Source organism: Silurus aristotelis, assembly GCF_946808225.1.
Source record: "Silurus aristotelis genome assembly, chromosome: 7".
NCBI classification, from domain to species: Eukaryota; Metazoa; Chordata; class Actinopteri; order Siluriformes; family Siluridae; genus Silurus; species Silurus aristotelis.
Genome location: NC_139580.1, coordinates 19,249,538 through 19,266,464, shown reverse-complemented (window position 1 = coordinate 19,266,464; position 16,927 = coordinate 19,249,538). Strand labels below are relative to the sequence as shown.

The following is a 16,927-nucleotide window of genomic DNA, read 5'->3' as shown; positions in this document are numbered from 1 at the left end:
ATATAAATACACAGAGATGAAACATACTATACTAAGACTGATGCTCCATATTGAAAGTAAAGAACATTCAGACCGAATATGCCTTTAATTACTGTTTGTTCCCTGAATGCTTTGTTAGCACCCTGCCCGGACTCTCCGCCTCTCCCTGGAGCGCATTAGTGAGCTGTGTGTCGCATCATGCCAAGTGCACTGCCAAGGATTATCAGAACTAATCATCACAACATGGTGATACTGTGACAGGAACAAGCCTGCTTTAATGAAATGCCATGGCACCCAACAAAGATCACCACTCAATAAAACTAGTGTAGTAATATACAGAATACTTATAAAATGCAGTTGCCTTGTCCAATTGTGTATCCTATTATCTTTTCTGTGAGAGCCTGCTCCCATTAGAAATATTCATAATTCATGATCATAAGAAATCTTCAATGTAAAACCTGGGAAGCTCTCATCTAAATATTTATTTTCTCTATTCTTTTCTCTTTCTCGAGTGCATAAAGCTGATTCGGTGTGGCGAGGTGTTGCTAAGGTTGGTGTTGCTCCCTAGTGTGTGTGCATCTTGTTTTTATTGTCAGGACTGAGCTAAGCATCTGCTCTTCCCTTCATGCTATGTCATACCCCATATAGCTGTTAATAAGTCTTGTGTAGCTTTTCATTATGAGATCTGCTCAGTGGCTGAGGATAACCAGGCTGTAAAAACGTACTCTTGCAAATTAGTGCTGTAATTAATGGTGAATTTTATTGTGGTCTTGGGAGTGTTTGGGCTAAAGGCTGAGCAAGAGTAATTGTTTGCATGCACTGCTGTCACGGGACAAGTCTTTACATTAGTGGTATATGATGTTTTTCTTGCTCTGTGTGTGTGTGTGTGCATGTGCTTGTGTGCACATTTGTATGTGGTCAGTGGAAACTTAACCTAGCGTGTATTTAGTTTTTGTGGTTTAACTCATTACTGCACCAGTTTCTTAAATATGTTTAAAAAACTTCCTTTCTCTTATATGATTCAGTGGATATGACTTTAGTTTGGACTAATAGTTCATTATAGGAATTAATCATTATTACATATAATCAAGTACATCTCCAAAAAATGATGCAAAATCTTATGTTTTAAAAAAAAAAATTTATGCACATTTTTTTATTTTTATTATTATTTTTTTTATTCTATTTTTTTTTAGAAATAATATAAATCTTCACATGCTGCTATAAGGATAAATGCTCATGCCAACATTTTGAATTATGCATAAACACTAAAAAATAATTGTATTTGTTATGGCACTTACAGTATAATGCAATGTGTCAATTAAGAATGTGCTAATTTATGAGGTGTGAGGTAAAGTGGAATAAATTGCTTTTTTTTTTGCAGTATATAGACATAAACTGGCAGCATATGTTCATCATATAATTTTATTTGTCAAGGAGGTGTGCTTGTTTGTGTGTTTCTGTGTGTGTTTATGTATATACATCAAATGTCCCCATGAATCTGCTAAAAAATGAGAGGCAAGATATTACACAGTTACAGATGTAAGGTTTGTAATAAGGAGGATTTTAGTTACCACCTGTCTTTGTAGAAAACCACTCCATTATCCATGGAAACCAGTAGATCAGTGTGCTATTTGTGGTGTATGTACTAATTAGGTTTTCAAAAAAAACACCCCCCACATATAAGCATTTTTAGTGTTATATGTTTCAGTTGCTAACAACTGTACAGATGCTACTGTTTTTTTTTTCGGCACACTTTTATTTCTGGGTACATTAAGATGTGTTCTGAATCTATAAATGTACATTTTAATCATAATAAATCAGTTGTTTTAAAGGCCTTAAAAAGATCATTTATTCATTTTCCCTCTATGTCCCTGCTCATATGGGGAAACAGAAGAAACCCAGAGAGCAGTTATTGCAGTTATTGATATGGAGCATGAAATTTTTATCTGGAGCAATTTCAGCAGGCTTACACCAGACATATCCACTTTGCCCTTCTAATCTTCTTTTTTTTTATTTGATTTGAGAAAGCTGACAGATCCAAGTTGTGGGATTGCATTGACTGACCAGGAAGTAAACAGGAGGCATGTGAGAGTTTATAATCTTATGTCTAATATGTGATCAGGTTCTCTTAAAGTAAATAGAGACTCTGGTGCTTTATCTATATCAGATCTCCACACCAAGTCATAAAACTTTGTTGTTGCTTGAGAGATGTTGTGCAATATTGGAATTATTTTCTGCAGTAATCTATGTGATAATGTTAAAGGAACAGGGAACATTTTATCTACCAGGCATTTTATGCACCAAGCTATTCAATCTAGTAATCAGTACTTGGGTGATTGAGCATAAAGGTGCACAAGTGGTGCACAAGTGAATGAAATTATAATGTTAAAAGATACTATTAATTATGATCTCCAACATGTTTTTTTAGTTGTGTTGTTCATTCTGAAAACCTGACACTTTTGCTTTCATCCTCACAAATGGAGCATTTACCGGCTATGTCAGTGGTCTCAGGTCAATGCTTTGAAGGCACACTGATGGTCAGTATAATGTTTTATGGAGGTCAACCATGTACAAATGATCAGGCAGGCACTGATGTTTTTCCAAGAGAACCCCACTGTGTAAGAGAAGCCTCCCAACAAGCCAGGTCCCTACAGAGATCAGCGTGATGCTCCATTAATTAGCACACAGACACACACACACACACACACACACACACACACACACACACACACACACACACACACACACACACACACAAAGCTTGTCATAAAGGATTGTAAATGGCTGCTTCAATAGGCAGGAGCATTATGGGAATTGAGTCATTTTGGACTATTATGGCTGACCTGTAGACACCTGACTTGAATTATTCTTTCTCTTCTAAACCATAGAATAATCTTTTTATTTTCTCTTGCATTTTCTACTTATTTTTTTCTCTAAATTCATACATTTTCTTTGACAAGCTACTCCATGAGACATTTACAACCCAGCTTAGGCAAGCACAAGCGTCCTCCAGGACATGTGAAAGTGCCATCTTTTCTGATAACATGACACTTGAACGTAATTGCACTGTTCTGCATACATGAGCTCACAGATGCCCTTGCATGGTTAGTGGTACTCTGATTGACAGGGGAGAGAGTAAAACATGAGTGTATTTTGCTTACAGAGTATGGTTGATTCTGTAAATGTTGTTGAATAATGAATCCCTAGATGGTAGTATATATACATGTCATGCTCTTTTTCTCCTACATTATTAAGCAACTTTAACTTTTCTTTACCAATGTAAGGATTTGTGCCAGTGCAGGACATATGGCAGATATTGTATTAGATATGTAATAAATCACTCTGAATTAAATTATCTCACTCTCCCCGTCTCTTACTGAAACACAGTAATCTCTGAATCATCCGACTTCCAGGATATTAGCTCCCTGGAGTAGTCACCTGGACATATGTTCTCATGGAAGCTTGGGTCTGATATGACTCACTGCAACATATCCTGTGAGTTTATGCAGTAACTGGACAATCATGTTAAGGGCACCCCATGTATTGGCTAATATTAAAGTGTAAAAATATCACAAGATACTTCCAAATGTTCATTTGGCATCAGAATTAAATTGTGTATTGTTATTTTTAAAGTATAATGTTATTTTACTTAGGGCCACCTGTTATAAGTCACCTTCTACAAACAGCACATTTAATACTCCAGGGCATTTTTCCAAGCTCTGCACCTCCTCCCACCTCCATAGGGATACTGGGAAAAACCACACCTTCCTGAGTTGCTCAGGTTACATGTGTCAGGCCCCTCATTATTAAGGCAACAGATTGTAATTTGCATGTTTTCTCTTGTGTGTGTGTGTGTGTGTGTGTGTGTGTGTGTGTGTGTGCATGTTTTTATATCTTGGTGAGGGTTTACAGTCCCTTAAGTATAGAAATATCCGACAGGTTTGACATTGTGGGGACATTGGCTTGGATAATTAAAATATGTAAACAGTCGTGTGCGTGCGTGTATGTGTGCGTGTGTGTGTGTGTGTGCGCGCGTGCGTGAGCGCGTGTACGTATGTGAGTAATGAGTAGGGAGGATTACACTTAATGCTTATACCTCAGTAGACTCTTGAGCTGAGAGAAAATCAACACACTCATATTGCTACTAATTACAGGAGTGCGCCCTTGAACATTTGAAATAATCTGTCCTAATGGAGGAAATGTCATCTGAGGTTTGTTTGGGAGTTAGATGCTGCTTGTCCACTTTTGGATCTGAGTCTGTGATGATTTGTTTGACTGCTTATTATTATTTAAATTTTTTGCCCTTAATCTTGCTAAAACTCACAATTAAAGATATTCATTCAGATTGCTGTTAGATAGAAGAATACAACCTTATTTAAAACAATAAAAGAGCTTGCAGTGGGGCAAGTCACACACATGCAATTTCCTCAGAGAAGATGTATCTTTACAGTCCCTGCAGTACTCATTTGTGGAATAGTGAAAGGTCACTCCTTTGCACACATCTTTTATTTACTCAAATGTCATGGGCTGTGCTGTGGCATTAATGCATTTGCCTCAGAATACTGTCTGGTATCCAGAAATCTGCTTACGTGCAACCTCAACTTAAATTTTTTTTACTAAATTGCAGCCTTTATACTTAGTAATACACCCATGAGTCAGTAGTGCTTTGTCACAGAGTTTTTAATAAATATGAATATTGCTCTTTTGATTTTCTGATGTATATCTGATTGTGCAGTGTGACTCTTATCTAATTCTGGTGGTCGAATTGTTCCCTTCCTTTAAGAGCCATTCATTTCCCAAACCCACTTTGTCTCCCTGTGAGAAATCTGCTCAGCTTCATGTGGTGGCTTTTCAAGTTTGACACTTATAACAGAGATTTTTACAAACGAGCATCGTTAGTTTTAGTTTTCAAAAGAGAACCCCTGAGCGGTGTCTGATAAAGCGGAGGATTTTCAATCCTGCTGGGAGATTTTTTCCCTCTGGAGACATGAGGCACGGAGCTTAAGTCTGTCAACCTTTTATTTAGTCTCTCACAATTTTGCTGCCTTTGGCTGTATGCATGAGTTTTCAAAAGCATTGCACTGAATTGTTTAACATTATCATGATTTGTTCTACTTTTATCTGATGAGTGTGTGTCTAGGCTGAGGACCATTTCCTTTAGTCAGTCTGAGGTTCTTTGTTTGTCTTAGGTCCTGCTGACAGAGTTAATATTATCAGAGAACCGTTTAGCATGAGGAGAGGAAAAGGTGTGTGCTAAATGTAGAGGTGGCACTTCATAAAGTTCAAACAAAGTTCTGATTCTCAGAATTTAACAATATCCCTTTTTTATTTTACTTTATTAAAAGCTAGTGTTTCCTGCAATTCCTGGACATAATAATTACCCAGAATTCTTCAGTAAAATATTTTGTTTCAAATAAATTAATATTACTTTTGGTTTTGTTGTTACGTTTAAAACAAGAGAGAAAGGTAAAAGTAATAGATGAAAAGCAGCTAATATCTGAACATATATGAAGAGTGAGCTCTAAATCAGAATCAGAATGAGAATCAGGTTTATTGGCCAAGTGTGTTGACACACAAGGAATTTGGCTGAACAAGGGTTCATGTTTCATAAGATAATTACATTATTTAAAACAAAATGAAGAGTGAGCTCTATGCCTCCTCTCTAAACGTTTAGGTGTGCACTTATTGACCACTTTAATAGAAACACCTGTACAACTCTGTTTAAACAACTGTTCATGTTTTAGCAGCTAAAAACATTAAACAATGAAATATTGATTAAGAGTTTAATGTTTCATTAAACATCAGAAAGGAGAAAATGCCAACCATGCCATTGGAGCATGAAGGAGGATCATTACTTTGTTAATAAACCAGTGGTGGACAGTAGCAAAGTAATGCATTGTAATTTATTACTACACTTAAGTAGCTTTTTTTTAGTATCTGTACTTTACTGAAGTATTTCCATTTGGGAAGACTTTTACTTTAACTTTACTACATTTAAAAAACTAATATCTTACTTTTTACTCTTTTTGTTCAAAATCAGGTGTTCCTTTTTATTTATGAATGGATAAAAAAATTACTTGTCAAGCACGCAACAAGCCACCAATCATGGTAGAGCACTTGCTCTGTTTTAGACTTATTTTGATGCTGCTTAGTGGTATCTACTTAGCACCAAAATACATTTACGCATCAGTTCAACAGCAAGCAGGACATTTGAGAGTAATAAATGATGGAAGAACTCCTGACTCTTAACTACACAACACCCTTGGTCTTATTTGTATACATTTTTTGTAGTAGTTGAAAGGAACGTTTTGGGCTCCTGATCATTTTAATTGATATCAAACAGTGTTTGACTAATTAATAGCATTCTATTAATAGACTGGTGTGCTAAGAGTTACATTTTCACATAAACTGAGTTGATTAAGCAAAAGACTTGTGACAAAAAAGATAATAGGACATTATAGCCATAATAAATCATAGTTTTTTGGATATTTAAGTACATTTAAAGGCAAATAGTTTTGTACTTTTACTTAAGTAAAAGTTTAAAAGGAGGACTTTACTTTTACTGGAGTAAAATTACTTTTACTTCAAGTACATGGTTTGTGTGCTTCGTCCGCCACTGCAATAAACGTAAAAATTTTGGTTTAACTGTATTTCACAGTTTTGTGTGCAAAAATATTTGTTTTCTAGGGCTATGTTCTGATTATTGGTGTTGGTTGGCCATAATTATATGCCTTAAAGAAAAAAGTGACTACTAAGCAGGTAGCTTTTTTATTTCTTTACAATTGTTCCACTAGCAGCCAAACTCGCACTGTAATTACTTTTTAAGCATTAATAGGAAAGAAGAAACTTTTACCAGCTACTATCTTATATATATTATTTCCTTTCTTGTTTCATGTCATTCTTTTTCTTTTTTTTTTTCTCTGATTTTCTTTCTTCCCCAAGCAAAAACAAGGAAAATATTTTTGGAAGGATTTTTATATATAAAGGATGTTTATCTATAAATTGTTTATTTCCCGTACATTTGCTATAATGACAAACAACTTTTATATATGGGAAAGACTGAAAAGAAACTATGGTATCTTCTAGTGAGACAAAAGAGCCATTGCTTAAAAAATTTCTTCTTTCTTTCTACTTGTTCCTTTCTACTGTACCTTTAATATGAAACTAACACAATTGTTGTAGGTGTTTGTATAATATACTTACAGCGCTGCAGATACAATAACTAGTTAAATACCAATTATTGAGTCAATCAATCATTATTTTTTAAATGGTAAGTTGACTAGGATCAACCGTTTAATAATATACAAAGTTTAACAAGGGCATAAAAAGAGCAACTGATGTTCATTATATTTGTGTAATAAATGTGGCCCCAGTGATTTGGCATAGATCCTAATAATAATTATTTTTTTAAACTTAGCCTGCCAAAATCTAAAATAAGAATATGATGAGGCTGAATGGCATGAAAAGATTCAGGATATTGATTGCTTTAGAAGCTATCATTAATTCTGAGAACAATTGATATTCATTTAGGAAAAATCTTTTTCCATCCAAGAACTATTTATTCAGATAAATTATTTAAACAAGACGGATGTTTTAGAACGGCAAAAAAATCAAAGCTTTATTGCTATACGCATGGAATGATTAGTATTTCGTATTGTGTTAACACGGACATTTCTTATGCTTAATAAATGTGTGTGTCTTTCATCTTGACATCTTTTTCAGTCGTCTTCTCTGAACTGTCCACATCTCTCCGCTGGCTCATTTATTGCTTACCTGTTAGTTAGACCATCCTTTATTTTCACAAATGCCCCTCCTCCACCTCCTGCCCCACTCTCTGCTGTCTGTATAACATTTCATCCACCAACACTGAATTATTGACAAGTCTGGAGTCTCAAGAGATTGAGCATGTGAAAGGCAGTTTTATCTGGTATATATGGACAAGACTTTTATTATACTCACTTACCACTTTATAAGGAACACTTTACTAATACTGACTTGTTAAAACATCTACTATCATAGTGGAAATAGCCTTTAAAACATAAGTAAATTGTATACATATAAGGATGCCCATAGTTAGTACCACTACCTATATAGATTGTGGCCAGTGATGCTCAACTGGTAACAAAAGAAAAAAAAACATTCAAAGATTAAAATTTTTATGCCATTAAGCCATCACCACCACCAGCCTATGCTGATGGCATGAGATAGGTTGGGTCTAGGATTCATGCTATTGATGCAAAATTAGAAAATTTGGAATCATTAGTATTGACATTATTTTATTGGTTATATTGGTAAGCCTGTGAATAATGTAGCCATAGATGTCTGTTCTTGGCTAGCAGGGGTGGTTGTCTGCTGTTACAGTCTAACTCCCTAAAGCTTCGTCATGTTATGCATTTTAAGATGCATTTCTGCTCAGTACTGTGGTAATAAAAAGTTATTTTGATTATTTTAACCTTCCATAGCCTACACAGCCTTTGATTTCTTAACAAGCTTTTTCTGCCCAAACCTTTAGCAATTCTCTATAAATCTTCTGCTTGAAGAGACCAGCATTTTCTGAAGTACTCAAACCGGCCGTTCTAGCACAAACAACCATGCTATGGTCAAAGTTTCTGATTATTTTCATTAGAATGTAATCTGTATCTGCATGGTTTTATAGATTTGCTGCAGCAAAATGATAAATGCGCCGATAAGTTGCTGCTGAGTGTACTGTATATTCATTAAAGACAATGGTATGTATACAATCTAGTAGGTGTTTTTTTGTTTGTATTTTTTTTGTGTGTTTATTTAGATGTATGTGCATCAAATGGTAGACCTTAGGAAATTTTGTTTGTATAAGGAATATATTCAGGCCCATGATGGACCATGAGATAAGGAATATCTTTAAAAGCCACTTTTAAAGTTAATAGTTTTTCCAGACCTCATATAACTAATAATTATATCAGACATGTAGATATCAAATATACCCTGGAGATATCAGTCAATTTCTAATACTGTTTCAATACAGAAACATTACAAGTGAAAATGTTACATTCTGTTGACCCTTAGCTTTGAGGAGAAGCGCATAACTATGGATTTAATAGTTTCAAAATACATTTTGTGATGCACTTACACATCAGTAGTGAAGTTTCCTGGGGTCAACATGTGTTTTTGGGTCTTTAAACACCAGGCACTCTTGCCTATGTGACCCAGTCTGGGTTGATCAGGCACTGGATTCTATCTCAAATTATTAGAATTTTTTTTTCAAAGATTAAGGCAATCATCCTTCAACTTTACCAACTTGCTTAACCTCCTACGACCTGGGTGTCCACATACGTGGACAATGTGCACAATGGTGTCTTTATTGTTTTCTGTAGATACAGACCGAGTTTCCACATAAGTGACATCATTTTTTTTCCAAGAAGAGCATTATGTTCAAAGAAAATATTTGTTTATTTTAATTATTTGTTCTTCCTAACCCCAAATAACTGGAAGAAATCTAAAATGCAAACCAAACCAAAGCTCAGGTCTTAGGAGGGTAATGTTACCAAAACCGCACAAGCCTCCCATGTCTGTACCACGTCTCACTGGCACCATTAAATAATTCTTAGTGCAAGTTTCTGTATATTTCTCATTATATTATATGATACATACAAATATGTCTGTCTAACACAAGCAGAGCCAAACCTTCCTCCCCAGTGACTAAGGTTGTAGAAGCCCCTATTGCGCTATTAATGCATGTCTAGTGTTATGGACTCGTGTAGATTTTGCCTGTTACACCTAAGAACACTCAGACATAAGTGGGTCTGCCTACATAGAAAATATTAAAACAAAAAATTTATCACATATTTCAACCACACTTTGGATATCAAACAAATCCTTTATCCCATTGAAAACTTTGCCAACTTCTTTTGTGAGGCTTTTTTTCCCTCCTTGGTAATAAGAGGCTTATTTTATAAGAAGATAACAAATTGAAGCTCTGAGCAAATCCTTCACTCGAACAAACTAGAGCTTTGTCATGAAAGGCAACAGTCTGTGGGAGAATGCTTATTAGGCTATTATGTGAAGGGACCTTGAGTCATAGATTGATGCAGCCTCATTGTTTTCTAGTGATTATTTTTCACGCTTTTCATTTCAGTTAAATAGAAACAGCACTCATTCCTGTGCTTTGAATGGAAAAAGTATCTCAAGGTTGCTACCGGTGTAGAGTTGCACAAGATTGACTTCCAGAAGCTCCCAACTGCTACTGTGAAAAGCCATTTCTGCACATCTATTGTATGATTACCTGTTGCTTAGGAACCACAGTGACTTCATGTGTCGGTTTCCATTTTGTCCAAGGTTATTACAGAGAACCAAGATGCTTATTGTTGTTTTTCAGTAGAGTATATGCCTAATATTTATTTTATAATTTTTTAAATAATATTAAGATAATTGAAGTTTGCCTCCATGTCATCCAGTGCTCATGTCTTTTGGGGACATTCCTACAGTGTTTAATCCATTTGTTAGAGTAGAGGTTTAGTGCAGATTGGTGTTTAGGTTGCTTTGTAAATACACATAATTTAGGGCACATGATTAAAGCTAAATTTAAAGCTTAATAACCTAAGATAGTTATGTTTGAAGACAGTATAACAAAAATTTTACAAAGTTGTTAATGATTACAGTTTTAATTTATAAATAAAATACAAATACATTTTTTTCCATTTATACACATTAAGACAAGCATTTTAATATTAAGCTGCTATTTGATATACAGCTAGCACTATAGTTAGAGCCATGCCAGAATTTCTGAACAGTCAACTTTCATACATACATGCGTTTGTTTTCAAAACTGTTACTGTGTTGGGTTTTTTGTGGGTTTTTTTTTTTTTTGGGCCAGGTAAAGGTCTCTCCTCAGATGAAAGAAAGTGCTTTCCTGTCCTCGTCGTACAACTCATGTGACGCAGCAAGGGTCGAGATCATCAGTGTCACGCTCCATGGTGCCACCAGTCTTTCCCTGCTGATAGACGGAAGAGTTCCACTGCCACATGCTACTGTGTAAGTAACAGTAACATCTCTAGACCTGGTACACAAGGCTCATTCTGAATATTCTAGAAGAATATCAAAGCAGTTGGGTATAAAATGCATAATGTTTGAGGTTAGGTGCTATTTATTTTTACTGTGTGGATCAATCTGACGGATGTAAGTTAATGGACATTGAAGAAAAATTAAAAGCTGCATCCCAAATCACACAATGCTCAATAGATGATATGTTGCAATGTTTATGATAGTTTTAGTGTACTGATGTTTACTATTTAGTATAGTGGTTTTCATTTGAGCATTCTTTAGACTGCACCACAGATTTAATGCATGTGACTATGTTTGTACACGGTGCCCTGGAATGAACTGGTGTCTCATCCGGTTTAGGCTATAAAGCCAAACCTCTTGAACAAGCCAGAGAACTAGCATGAGTTGGCTCTGCTGGCTATATGTGCTCTGTTCTAATGCATTGGTCATCTGATTGTCAGTGCTACCACATACTCAAAGCACAGAGCCCACATCGTTAGCTAGCTTTTTGCCTTTTCCAAAAACAAATCTTACACATTTCAACATTAAGTGCCATAGTAAAAACGGAAAATAAAGAAGAAAAAAAACACCAAATAGTTTTCATGTTCATTAATCTATAATAAGGTATTTTCACACAGATTAAATATCAGAAATACTGAAAAAAAAAAAAAATATGATATCCTTTTACTGGTCAGGAACCACTTAATTATAAGTGTTACAGCCTGTAAGATGAGAGTGACCACTGCCTTGCCATTTCCTGTGTTTTTGCTAATGAGTTTCACTCTGCTGGAGATGCCATCTGCTTAAGCTTCAGTAGAGCTGCATGTATGGAATTATTAATAAGCTGGATATAAATAAGCTTGTACACACCCCGCTCATTAACACATGCTTATCTTTACAGAATGGACATTTGTTCCAGTTAAATCTGCCTTGCTGTATGGATTTAAAAAAAGTGTCAGGTTTTTAGCAAACAACAATGTTACTGTCAAGGCTACATAGTGTATGATTCTCCTTTCTTCTGTCACATCTTCATACACCCTTGAACTCAGCCCCAGTGCACACCTGGAGCAATCTTTGTAATGGTGCTTTTAGTGTCTTGTGTGAGAAAAGGTTCACGCTACATTTGGCAGTTTCTACAAAGCCAGCTAAGCGTATGATTTCTGGAAAGCAATTTTAAAAGAATACATCAGCCTCCTGGTGTGCTTGTGTGTATGTCTTGGTATATACAGCACGTATCTGTGTGTGTGTGTGTGTGTGTGTGTGTGTGTGTGTGTGTGTGTGTGTTTTTGTGTGTGTGTGTGAGCTTGTGTGTGTGTGTGTGTGCGCGCGTGCGCGCGTGCGCGCAGTTGTCCATGTGTGTATATACCTATTTTATGTTTGCTAATATTTAGCATGCTAGAATGCATAATAGATTAGCAGCTTGCAAGTTCCTTGTTATACACTTTTAATGTTGTTCAGTTAATTTTAAAACATAAATTTATCTAATTGACTACAACCATTGTACTACCCGCTCCACCACAAAAAAAAAAAACCCAAACAAACAAAAGAAACACTGCTAAGTTTTTACACATCATGTTATATTACTTTAATGGCATGGGCATTGCTCAAGGGTCCAGCAGTGGCTCTTCATGGTGCTGGGATTTGAATTCATTATAATCAAATTATTTTAATACTGTATTTTAAGTAGACTTTAATTCTACTATCATTCTGTATCATAGTATAATAACTAAGGTTTAGCTAACTAATTTGTGATTTCACTACATGACTTCAAGCTTTAAATTATCTGGGCTCCAAAGTTTTAATTTGATAAATCTTGCTCTATAAGCCCTAATAAACATCTCCATATTTGGTAATTTTTTGGATGTGTATTTTAATGAATACATATTATTATTTCTGAATATGAAATAGTTATTTCAATTTTTTGTCTTTTGGTTTAAAAAACATTTTATGTTAAAATCAAGAAGTCATATATTTGTGTCGTACAAATGGCATGAAGATAACAGAAAAGACAATAATGCAATCATATGTTCATCTATTCATCAGCCACTTCTTAATCATGACTGTTGCTGCCCTTGAATATCAACTATAGTGCTATTAAACTAAAGTACTTTTTTTTTTAAGATTACAATTAAAAGCTGTTTCAAATCTAAAATCCATCTTAAATCACATTCCATTACATAAAGAAATGGTTAAATGGAAAGTAGACCTGAACAACCCACACCTTCCTTCACACACACACACACACACACACACACACACACACACACACACACACACACACACACACACACACACACACACACACACACACAAACACACACTAAAAACTGCCCTCAAAATAATCCTCTTGTGGTGTTGCTGCAGGCTTTCCACACTGAGAGAGTAGGGTACTCTGCTAATGTTTCAATACCTTTTGATCTGATAGCCATATAATGAGACCCTTATGAATAATACATTGTAATCGTTCAGTATGACCTTGCAGGGAAATGCAATCCACAAACAAATATCAGGCCATAATGTACACCAAATTTAAATGGATTTTGGGCTCTTCCCATGGCAGAAGAGAAGCGTCTACAATCAGGACTCACGGCTCCCATGCTGAAGGATCAATGTCCAGCACAGATTGATGATTTCTTGCTCATACACATACGTTGAACCCAATAATTAACTGGTCAGTTGAACAAGGAGGCTTTGAACCTGGTAATCACTAATCAGTTCTAAAATATTGCTTTCAAGAACTGGAGTTGTGCATCTCTGGCGTTCTCCCTTCACTAATTATCACGATTTAAACTGGTGGTTCTGCTGAAATTCAATAGTAAACCAATAGTGACCTCAATCCATCCTTGATTGCTCCAGCTAGCCAGTTCAGATGTGCATTAATCAGCATTGGTCTGACACGCAGTGTGTCAAAGTGCTAAGATGGCCACCATCAGAGAGTTTGGCTTCAGAGACAGAGCTTCAAATGGAATGAAAGAGTGTTTTTTTTCCAAGCCACATTTTCATAAATTTTTCATCTGCAGCTGGCTTTGAGGCAGACAGAAGAGGCAAGGGGCAAATCGAAACCTTCAAACCAACCTGGGCTTTCAGAGGGAGGGGGTGGGTTGCTGTAGAAAAAGAAAGAAAACATTGTGATTATTTACTGAAGATAAACAAAGACCCTCTTTGTTCTGAATGGTTGTATTTAGCTTAGTATTTATGATACTACGTTTATGGTACTGCATACAACACCTTTTTTATATTTCTATTTTATTTTACATATATTATACATAGTATTTGAACAATCCTTCCGTTGTCAAGTTTCTTTTTAGTTGCAGCCCTTATGGTATAAGTCCATAAATTCAATGGTAAATGTTTCACAAAAACACTATTGAGTGTTAATATTCAGTAATGATTTTCTTATAGTTTGAGATGACCAATGTGGAAATTGTATCTGTTAAGGATAAATATTTGATTATTACCTTATTCTAGATCGAATGTAAAGCTTTTCTTTTGTTTAGATCGAAGGATTTGTGGCATTCATGTGTAATATTTGAAAAATATATTTATTTGTTAATTACATGAATACTTTTTAAGACTGACTACGAGAAGTGGCTCAGGAGTTTTTCAATGTTTTGTCAAGCATCATAGAGATGCAGCTACAATCAAGAGATAAAACCTTGGATTACTGCCTTTCTTAGTTTGTGGATCCTTTCCAACTGTCTGAATGACTAATGAAAGATTTTATTAAATTGTTGCATCCTCTGCGTACGGCCTTTGTACAGAGGCTAATGTGATCTGACTGTTCTGGCCTTATTATTACAGCCAATATCTCTTGGAATTAGTCCAGAAATAAGATGGAACAGTGAAAGATTCTTATTTGGTTATTTTTCTTGCATTAAATAATAGTTTACAGTTATGTTTAAAATTCTGAATATCTTAATTTTTAATAATGTTTCACTATGTTGAAAATAATGTTTTTTTATCACACTGAGGTTTACATGAGTATTTAGATTTAGTTATGTCTTATGACTTAAATCAAATATTTATGCCACATCTTCTAAATTGATATGATTCATGGATCTTGCATAAGGGCAAACTCTTTTCTTGTTGTGGAACAAACTGGAGCATAAAAAGTTAAATTCTGGGTCAGAATTAGGATGGCTATGACTTCTGATTCCAGTCAATTTTTTTTTGTTTGTTTTTGATTGCACCATTTTAATGATAGCAAAAAGCCCCATTTAGATGCTTAGTAGATAACGTCTCCTGGGAGATTTTTTTTTGTATTTCTGCATGCATTACTTGAAAGAAGGTTTTACTAATGAACCATTACCATCTTTCCTGTTGTCGTTCACACATGTCTGACAGTATTTGTCTAATAAAGATCCTGCTTATTATATTCTTGTGCTGTCTCTCACATCGCCTGTAATCCTCTATTTTGCACTCAGCTCATACACGGTGCGGGACTTGGGTACAGATGATTGGAGAATGGGGAAGTTGTTGGATTGTTAATGCTGCTTATTCATTTGGCTACCAGATTATCAGCAATATATGTGTAATATATATATATATATATATATATATATATATATATATATATATATATATATATATATATATATATATATATATATATATATATATATACACAGTGAGGAAAATAAGTATTTAAACACCCTGCTATTTTGCAAGTTCTCCCACTTAGAAATCATGGAGGGGTCTGAAATTGTCATCGTAGGTGCATGTCCACTGTGAGAGACATAATCTAAAAAAAAAAAAAAATCCAGAAATCACAATATATGATTTTTTAACTATTTATTTGTATGATACAGCTACAAATAAGTATTTGAACACCTGAGAAAGTCAATGTTAATATTGTTTCTTTGCAATTACAGAGGTCAAACGTTTCCTGTAGTTTTTCACCAGGTTTGCACACACTGCAGGAGGGATTTTGGCCCACTCCTCCACACAGATCTTCTCTAGATCAGTCAGGTTTCTGGCCTGTCGCTGAGGAACACGGAGTTTGAGTTTCCTCCAAAGATTCTCTATTGGGTTTAGGTCTGGAGACTGGCTAGGCCACGCCAGAACCTTGATATGCTTCTTACAGAGCCACTCCTTGGTTATCTTGGCTGTGTGCTTCGGGTCATTGTCATGTAGGAAGACCCAGCCTCAACCCATCTTTAATGCTCTAACTGAGGGAAGAAGGTTGTTCCCCAAAACCTCGCAATACATGGCCCCGGTCATCCTCTCCTTAATACAGTGTAGTCGCCCTGTCCCAAGTGCAGAAAAACACCCCCAAAGCATGATGCTACCACCCCCATGCTTCACAGTAGGGATGGTGTTCTTGGGATGGTACTCATCATTCTTCTTCCTCCAAACACGTTTAGTGGAATTATGACCCAAAAGTTCTATTTTGGTCTCACCTGACCACATGACTTTCTCCCATGACTCCTCTGGATCATCCAAATGGTTATTGGCAAACTTAAGACGTGCCTGGACATGTGCTGGTATAAGCAGGGGAACCTTCCGTGCCTTACATGATTTCAAACCATGACGTCTTAGTGTATTACCAACAGTAACCTTGGAAACGGTGGTCCCAGCTCTTTTTTCAGGTCATTGACCAGCTCCTCCCGTGTAGTTCTGGGCTGATTTCTCACCTTCCTTAGGATCATTGAGACCCCACGAGGTGAGATTTTGCATGGAGCCCCAGTCCGAGGGAGATTGATGACTGTCAATCTTTTTAGCTGTTTAGCTTTTTCCATTTTCTAATGATTGCTCCAACAGTGGACCTTTTTTCACCAAATTGCTTGGCAATTTCCCTGTAGCCCTTTCCAGCCTTGTGGAGGTGTACAATTTTGTCTCTAGTGTCTTTGGACAGCTCTTTGGTCTTGGCCATGTTAGTAGTTGGATTCTTACTGATTGTATGGGGTGGACAGGTGTCTTTATGCAGCTA

At 35.8% G+C, this 16,927-nt stretch overlaps 1 protein-coding gene across 1 annotated transcript in view; it reads left to right on the top strand.

The window, feature by feature from the left end:
• Positions 1–10,900: 10,900 nt before the first annotated feature.
• ccdc33 (coiled-coil domain containing 33) overlaps positions 10,901–16,927 on the top strand; it is a 40,735-nt gene continuing 34,708 nt past the window's right edge. The window contains exon 1 of the mRNA XM_083545739.1: positions 10,901–10,989. The gene's annotated coding sequence lies outside the window, so the exon portion shown is untranslated. The remainder of the gene's footprint in view (positions 10,990–16,927) is intronic.